A 7,744-nucleotide genomic window follows, 5' to 3' on the forward strand; every position below is an offset into this window, starting at 1 on the left:
TATTTATGGACTTTCTAGTCTGTTCTATTGAGGAATCACTCACATTTTGAAAGGGATCTTCAGCTTATAAAAAGATTCCCAAAGGAGTCCTATAAATATTGGTTTGCATTTTGTATTTTTAAATGTTTGTTTATTAACATTAAGCATTAAGCAATTGCAGACAAGACTGGGGGAATGTAGGGAGGAGACTTAAGACATTTGTGAGGCACAAATGCATATTGACTGTCCTTCTGAAGTTTTCATGTAAATCAATGAGAAAATAGGAGTTGATTTTTAGAAAGAGTAAGGAACTCCCTGTTTAACTAAAGCATGAGGTGCCTCTACAAAGCCATTCACAAGGTACTAAGGAAAGCTTTTGAATGTACCCACCAATATGCCCACGGGAAGGCCAATGTTATATAATCTGTCTCTAATTTTTTCAAGAAAAAGAGGAGAAGAAAGACATAACAGGCATTTCTTTTCTATTTCAGCATCCAGAAACAGCTAGCAAGGAATCGGAGATAACAGAGCAGCCTTTGAGAGCCAATCATTTGTTAAGTAAGGAGAGCTTGCCTACATTTATCAGCATGACTTTTAGAAAGATCAGCTTCTCTGTGGCTGCTCCAGAATTTTAAAAATCAGAGATAATTATTTTTAGAGCGTGTTTCTCAAAATAGTGAAACAACATTGAAAAGAGTTTTATGATCAAATACATTTCCAAAACACAGATCCATCTGGAAAAGAATCCTACTGTATTCCTTCTTGAATGAGATAAAGAAAGCTATTTTAATCTAACCGTCCCTAAATGTTTTTTACATGGAAGCTTTTAGTTTTTTAGTTTTGTTTTGGTTTTGTTTCTACTTCTGTGGGCTTTCCACAGAGTAAGTGCTCTTGAGAACACTCTTTGGGAAACCACATGTGAGACACTGACTAGAGTGATGAGTCATGAGAAATTATCCCTTTCTACTACATCATAAATTGGGCCAATTTCCTATCGCAGGGAATGAGCACCACCCCTTAACCTCCTCTTCACCCGGTGGGAGAGGCTTTTAATGGAAGCCTGTTGTAATCTACCCTATAGGATTTCCTTTGGTACCACAGCCATCCTCAGAGCCTGACTTAACATTTTAGTTACTCTGCCTCAGAAAGATCCGATAAGCCTGTTAGGGTGAAACTAGATATAGCCAAGTAATGGCATTATCACTGAGGGACCAATTAGTAGGTTCAGGAACTCTCTCAAACATATGCACCTCTGCAACAGCTTGAGTCTCAGTTTTCTCATGATATCTAACTCATGGCTTACTGACCCTAAGGAAATGGTAGGAAAAAAACTTGAAGATTTTATAGAGAAGAATGTGTTGGCAAATTTACATCATAGGGATTTACTCACTCTTTATGTAGCTATGATAAGAGAGAAAATAATATGGCACCCATGTACCCATACCCAGAGTTAGCAAATGTGAACGTTTTATCATGTTTTTATCTGTTTATTTTTAAAATACAACATTATAGACCCAGTTGAACTTCCTTTTTGATTGCATATTGCATTTGTAATCAATATATAGCATTGTTGTGTCTCTGTGTTGGCAGCTATCAGACTCTGGTAAATCTTTCATTGCAAAAACGTATATATCTCTATAATGCTCCAAACAGTAGCAAACACCAATTTGCAAACCAGAGCACAGGAGGCATTCAGTACCAGCACTGAGTGAGAAGTGTTGTTTCAAACCTCTGATCCCATTATGTAAGCAAAGCTCATATATATCATTTTCCCACATTAGCAAGCTGTGTCTTACACCTTACTCCTCTCAGTTAAGAAAAAGCTATGCATCTATAATAATAAAAGCATAATATGCTAATTAGACTGGACAGCCGAATGCCCTTCTGGACGTCCTTCTGGACGACCTTCCAGGGGTACAAAGGCCGAGGCAAGCCGCCACAGCTGCGGGGACGGAGCTCCTTGCATGAATTTCGTGCATCGGGCCTCTAGTTTTATTATATATGCAGGAAGTGGAGACAGAAATCAAGTCCAGTGAAAATAGATTGATCCCAGTTTAACTTCTGGACAATTAAAAACAGCCCATTCCATTTAGCTGAATGACCTTACAGTGGCCCCCAAATTCCAGCCCCTTGGTGTACATGCTCTGTATAATCCCTCTCCCTTTTTCCAAGTGAGCAGGACCTGTGAATATGCTGGGACATTCACTCTTGTGATGCCATTATCCTATATAAGACTCTGCCCCACCAGATTGGAGTGAGATACTCCTACTGGCCCTGAAGTAGCTAGCATATTGAGAGTGATTCCCATGGCTACAACCTAAGAGTGCAGACTTAAGTGATTGTGTCTTTTACAGTTTCATTTAAGGAGAATCATACAGGATGTCCTTTTCCAAGCCTGCCTTCTTTTGCTTTTTCAGTTAATTCATATTGTTGTATATTTTAGTAATTCATTACTTTCTAGTAATGAGTAGGATTACATTGTACATATTACAATGTGTTTATCCATAACTTTGTTGATTGATGTTTGGAGTATTTCCAGGTTTGGGCTATTATGAATAAAGCTGCTATAATGTTCCTGTTCATATCTTTCTTCAAGGGAACATATGTGTCTTGGGTAAATTCCTAGTAGTGAGACTATTGGGTAGCCCAGTAGGTATATGTTTAACTTCAGAAACAACTTAGTGCTTTCCAAAGTGATTGGAATTTTGCATTCCCACCAGCAGTGTAAGAGAGTTCTAGGTTCTCCACACCCTGGCCAACCTTAAAGAAATTAACACATTTGACATTGTGGCAGTACATATAAAACCACGGTGCAAGGGTATAAAAGAAAACATTGCTTCCAGAGTCATCTGACTTATTTTTCTCTCAGAATACATTGAGTGATTGAAGAAAAGTAGGTTAAAATGTACCAATTAGTAATCTTAGGTAAAAGTTTAAATCCATTAAACTAATAATACAAATAAGCAAGGTAATACCAATATTTAAAATGTTGGCTTTTTCACTTTATCATTATTGGGGGGGGATGATAATTTTGCATATAAAATGCATTATTTGGGTAACCGAATGACAAAATTTCATATGAAATTATTACTTCATTATATATATCTAAATTCAAAAATAATTTATATCTAATTTTAATTGGGGAAATTTCTGGACATATTTAACTAAGTATATTTTTCAAAGTCCTTGTTGCTAAAAATTCTGTTTTTGTAAAAATGTTAGCAGAAATGTCATGAAATATCTCAACTCTTTTGTAAGTTTCTTTTACTTTGAACAGGTCAGAAGTGAGGCTACAGCCATAAAGATGGAGAATCTTCAATCTAAAAAAAAAAAAGAAAAGACCAGATTATGTGGAGGGGGTACAGTTGAGCCTAGATTCTTAGTGTGATAAATGTATGAAAAGTCTTTAAAATTACTTTGACTAATACTTTGTTTTTCAAATGAGAAAGGCCACATCAAACTTGAGAATAACAAGTATACTTTTTAAGTTTGTCATGTTAGTGAGGAATGATGAGAATATCTAAAATTAAAGGCCAGCTGTATTCCAGAGGTAAAGGGTGTTGGGCCCTATGAGAGAGATACTCACTGTTTATAAATAAAGTTTTATAGGAACACAGTCATGCCCATTCACTTTCATGCTATAGCTGAGTAGTTGCAACAGATAGAAAACCTGCAAAGCCTAATGTATTTTTTCATGGGCCCTTTACAGAAAAAGTTACCAACCTGCTCTATATGAAGTGAGGGAAGCACATGCTTCACTCATCTCATAGCATAAGTTAACTTAATGCATTGGACAAGAATGTCCTCATTTTCAAACCAGTTCTCTACCTTCAGTGCCTCTAAAAATTTTTTCAAACCCAATAAAAACATAGTAATTCAATTTACAGGGTAAAAAAATGAAGTCACAAGGGAATGGTGGTAGGATGAAGGAAGGATATGGAGATTCTATTAATGGCAACTTATTTAATGTTTTAAAAAGTAAGAGGATACTGACTGACCACAATCTTGTCCAGTTTTTTTCTGATTGTTAAATTTTTCAGTTTCTCAATATTTTAGAAGAACCCTATGATAAATTCTTTTTGGAATGTATTAACTTTGCCTTTAGTGAATAATTATCAGACTTCCTTTTAGAAAGCAGAAAGGACTGAGTTTATCTCATTTTGCCCTCTCTGCCAGCGGTTCCAAACTTATATTTAGTGTTAAACCTTGGGACTCAGCTTGATCTCAATTCCATTTCTACTCTTTCTCTAGTTGGTTTCTAATCAAACTTTTTTGGTATAATTTTGAATTGCTCAGCTATGTGTGTGTGTGTGTGTGTGTGTGTGTGTGTGTGTGTGTGTACATTTGTTTTTAACTTTAAAAAAGTCCCAACGCCTTTTTGAAAGTAGGCAGGATTTATAAATTATAAATAATTATAAACAATAATTAGGCAGTTATGTGCATTTTAATGTCGGTAATATTGGAATAATTATGTCAATATTTCCCGTTATTATTTTACTAATTATTTTATAACTGCTTAGGACACACTCAACTTCATATCCCCAAATATAAATTTATATTCTAACAATAGACAAGATCATGTTCTAAGGCCACAATGGATATCTTCCTAGGGAAGCCGATACATTTGATCTCAAACACTCAAAAATTACTTTTAGCTCCAGGGAATGCAATATGTGCATTGTCAGATCAGAGATACATTTATATTCATCCAAAATAATGTTGAATTGTACATTTCTATGTGGCAAGAAAGTTGTTCTCAATTCTATAATATAAGATGTTAAAATATTAATATCTTTTTTAAACTAAAAAAGATGAAAGCTCCTGTTCCCAGAGTGCAAAATGAGTCAAACTAGATCAATCAGAAAGATATCTATAAAATTCTAAAACCATTCCTATCCCTCTGGAAAGCCTTATAGAAAAGTCAGTATTCAAAGGATGAGATACTCAAATAGCCAATACCATGGAGGTCTCAGTTTAGCAATGAACTAGGACACTTATTTCTTAGTAATGTAGTAATTGGAAATACAGAATCAAAGGCTTCTAATGTCACATGTATACTTTAATTTGCAAGTCTTTAGTGTTATAGAGATGGGTGAAAAAAATGGAAGCTAGCTTTTAAAAAAATAAGAGGTCACATTTGCGCCATCCAATGAGAGGTAGAAGACAGATTTCTTTGCCCACCAACACATTTGTTGAGAATGCCATACCTTTTGAGATGATTTTTTTAAACAATGTAGATTTCATTATGTTTTTTAAGATTTTGATGCCTGTTTTTCCAGTAATAAATTATTAGTTAACTTTTATAAGAAGTTTACAATTGGAAAACTACATTTCTTCACATTGTTCCATTGTCTTGTTGGTTTTGAAACCTAAAATGTTCCCAGGGTTCCATATAGAAGTTTTTGTTCTATGGATTCCCCCCATTTGTTGTATGCACTCCCCCACTGCATAAAATATTAATTTTTGACAAACCTCTTAGACTTCAATCAAAACCCTCACATTTCACCAAGTGGACTAGGACCAATGAAATTGTTTTTTACTTTTACTGGTAGACACACCTAAAGTGGTTACTTCAACTCGGATAAGTCTTGAAATGTTTTTCTTTCACCAGTTATATAATTCTGGCCAACAGTACTCCAAGGACAGGGCCAAAGTCACTGAAAGGTATTTCACTTAAGTTTTTCCAAGTATTTTTTTCAGAACTTTTTTATGAATTCTATAGTACAAAGAACTAATACATTCCCTGCTATTTGAAGTCATGAAAACTGATTTAGTCTTAAATGTAGTCAGTATTTTCTGCGAAATATTTAATGATTGCTAGAACTCTATGTTTAAAAAAGGGAGGAGGTGGAACAACCATGAGGACTTATAAAGAAGCACAAACCAAAGCAAAGCTTATATCAAGGTTTCTCCTCACTTTGTGATGAGACTTACGACTAAAAGAGATACAAGTAGCCTAACCATCATTCTCTTACCGTCTACAGTTTTTGCAAAGTTTTTTAACCACATCCAGGGTAACATTCTTGCAGAAACTGAGTTTCACGCATTCCAAACTAATATGGCAATAATTAGCCAGTGAACAGACTCTAGAAAGGAGAAAGAGGACAAAAATATTTAAAATAGGTAGTTAAATGTACTTTTCACAAAGTTTTCAAAAACTCAACCCTCAAGTTTACCTTGACCCTTCATATCAACTAACCCCACCCCACCCCTCCTCACCTACTCTGAGACTGAAAATGGAACTTCTTGAAGGAAATATACACAGGGTGGACACACCTAATTAAAGTTTCCAGAACATAAAATCAAGCAAAAATTAAGAATGACAGGAAAAAGATGTAAAGATGTCAGTTTCATTCTGAGGTTCTTAAAGAAATGGTAACAGTAGATAAATCCAGAGAATTATTAGTGTTATTACTTTTATGTGTATTTATAATAAGTGGGTGCAAGTAATTATTATCTTAACACCTGGCACCAGAATTACTCCCTGGAGAGACCCTAGGGCAGTGATGGCGAACCTTTTGAGCTCGGCGTGTCAGCATTTGAAAAACCCTAACTTAACTCTGGTGCGGTGTCACATATAGAAATTTTTTGATATTTGCAACCATAGTAAAACAAAGACTTATATTTTTGATAATTATTTTATATATTTAAATGCCATTTAACAAAGAAAAATCAACCAAAAAAAATGAGTTTGCGTATCGGAGGTGTCATAGGTTCGCCATCACTGCCCTAGGGTATTGGTGGAAAAGAGCCTTATTAATTCTTATAGGAAGAAAGAATCTGCAGAACATGTGACAGTTCTGCCTCTTTTCATGGACAGGGATGGGGTTTTCTTCCTCCTGACCAGGAGATGAGAGGAGAGAAGAGAGACTGGAGCCAGCAAGGTGAAGTTGAAGGACTTGCGGAAGTGTATTCTTAGCTGTGATGCAAGGCCTTCGTAGGGCTCCCTGAAACATTTTTACTGAAGTTTATTTTGCTCACCAATGAGCTAGAAGAGGCTGAGCTAACATTAACTTTTCATAAAATGGCATCCTTGGACAAATATCTAGAAAGTATTTTAAAGACCTAACATTAGTACTATAATATCTATAAAGAATATTTATAAATCTATGAAGCAAGATGTACATTTCAATAATAAATGAGGCAAAAAATAAACACCCTCACCTATACAACCACCTGAAATATAAAAGTAATCAAGTAGTGGATAATGCTATTTAAAAAATAAAAGAATATTTAAAATTTTTAATGTTAAGAATCAGCAGCAAAACAAATCAAAATAAGACATCGCCCCATCTAATGCTGGCTATATATTAAGAGAGCACTGAGATTTCCTATGGAGTGACCAATAGGCAATTCCATATATTACTATTAGAATAAAATGTTCAGCCCTTTTGACAGCAATTTAGCAATATTTACTTGTTATGCTTAAAAATGTTTACTTCTCTTTTGAGACTCTATAGAGATTCCTTTTGGACTACGATATCATAGTCTGCATTATAGACTCACAAGGTGTCCTTAAAATGATAAACTGAAATGGACAATAAAGTAATAATTCATTATCTTTTTTAAAAATATATATTTATTGATTTCAGAGTGGAAGGGAGAGGGAAAGAGAGAGATAGAAACATCAATGATGAGAATGAATCATTGATTGGCTGTCTCCTGCCTACTGGGGATGGAGCCTGCAACCCAAGCATGTGCCCTTAACTGGAATAGAACTCGGGACCCTTCAGTTCACTCTATCCACTTAACCAAACCAGCTAGG

Source organism: Myotis daubentonii, chromosome 11 (assembly GCF_963259705.1).
Source record: "Myotis daubentonii chromosome 11, mMyoDau2.1, whole genome shotgun sequence".
NCBI lineage: Eukaryota > Metazoa > Chordata > Mammalia > Chiroptera > Vespertilionidae > Myotis > Myotis daubentonii.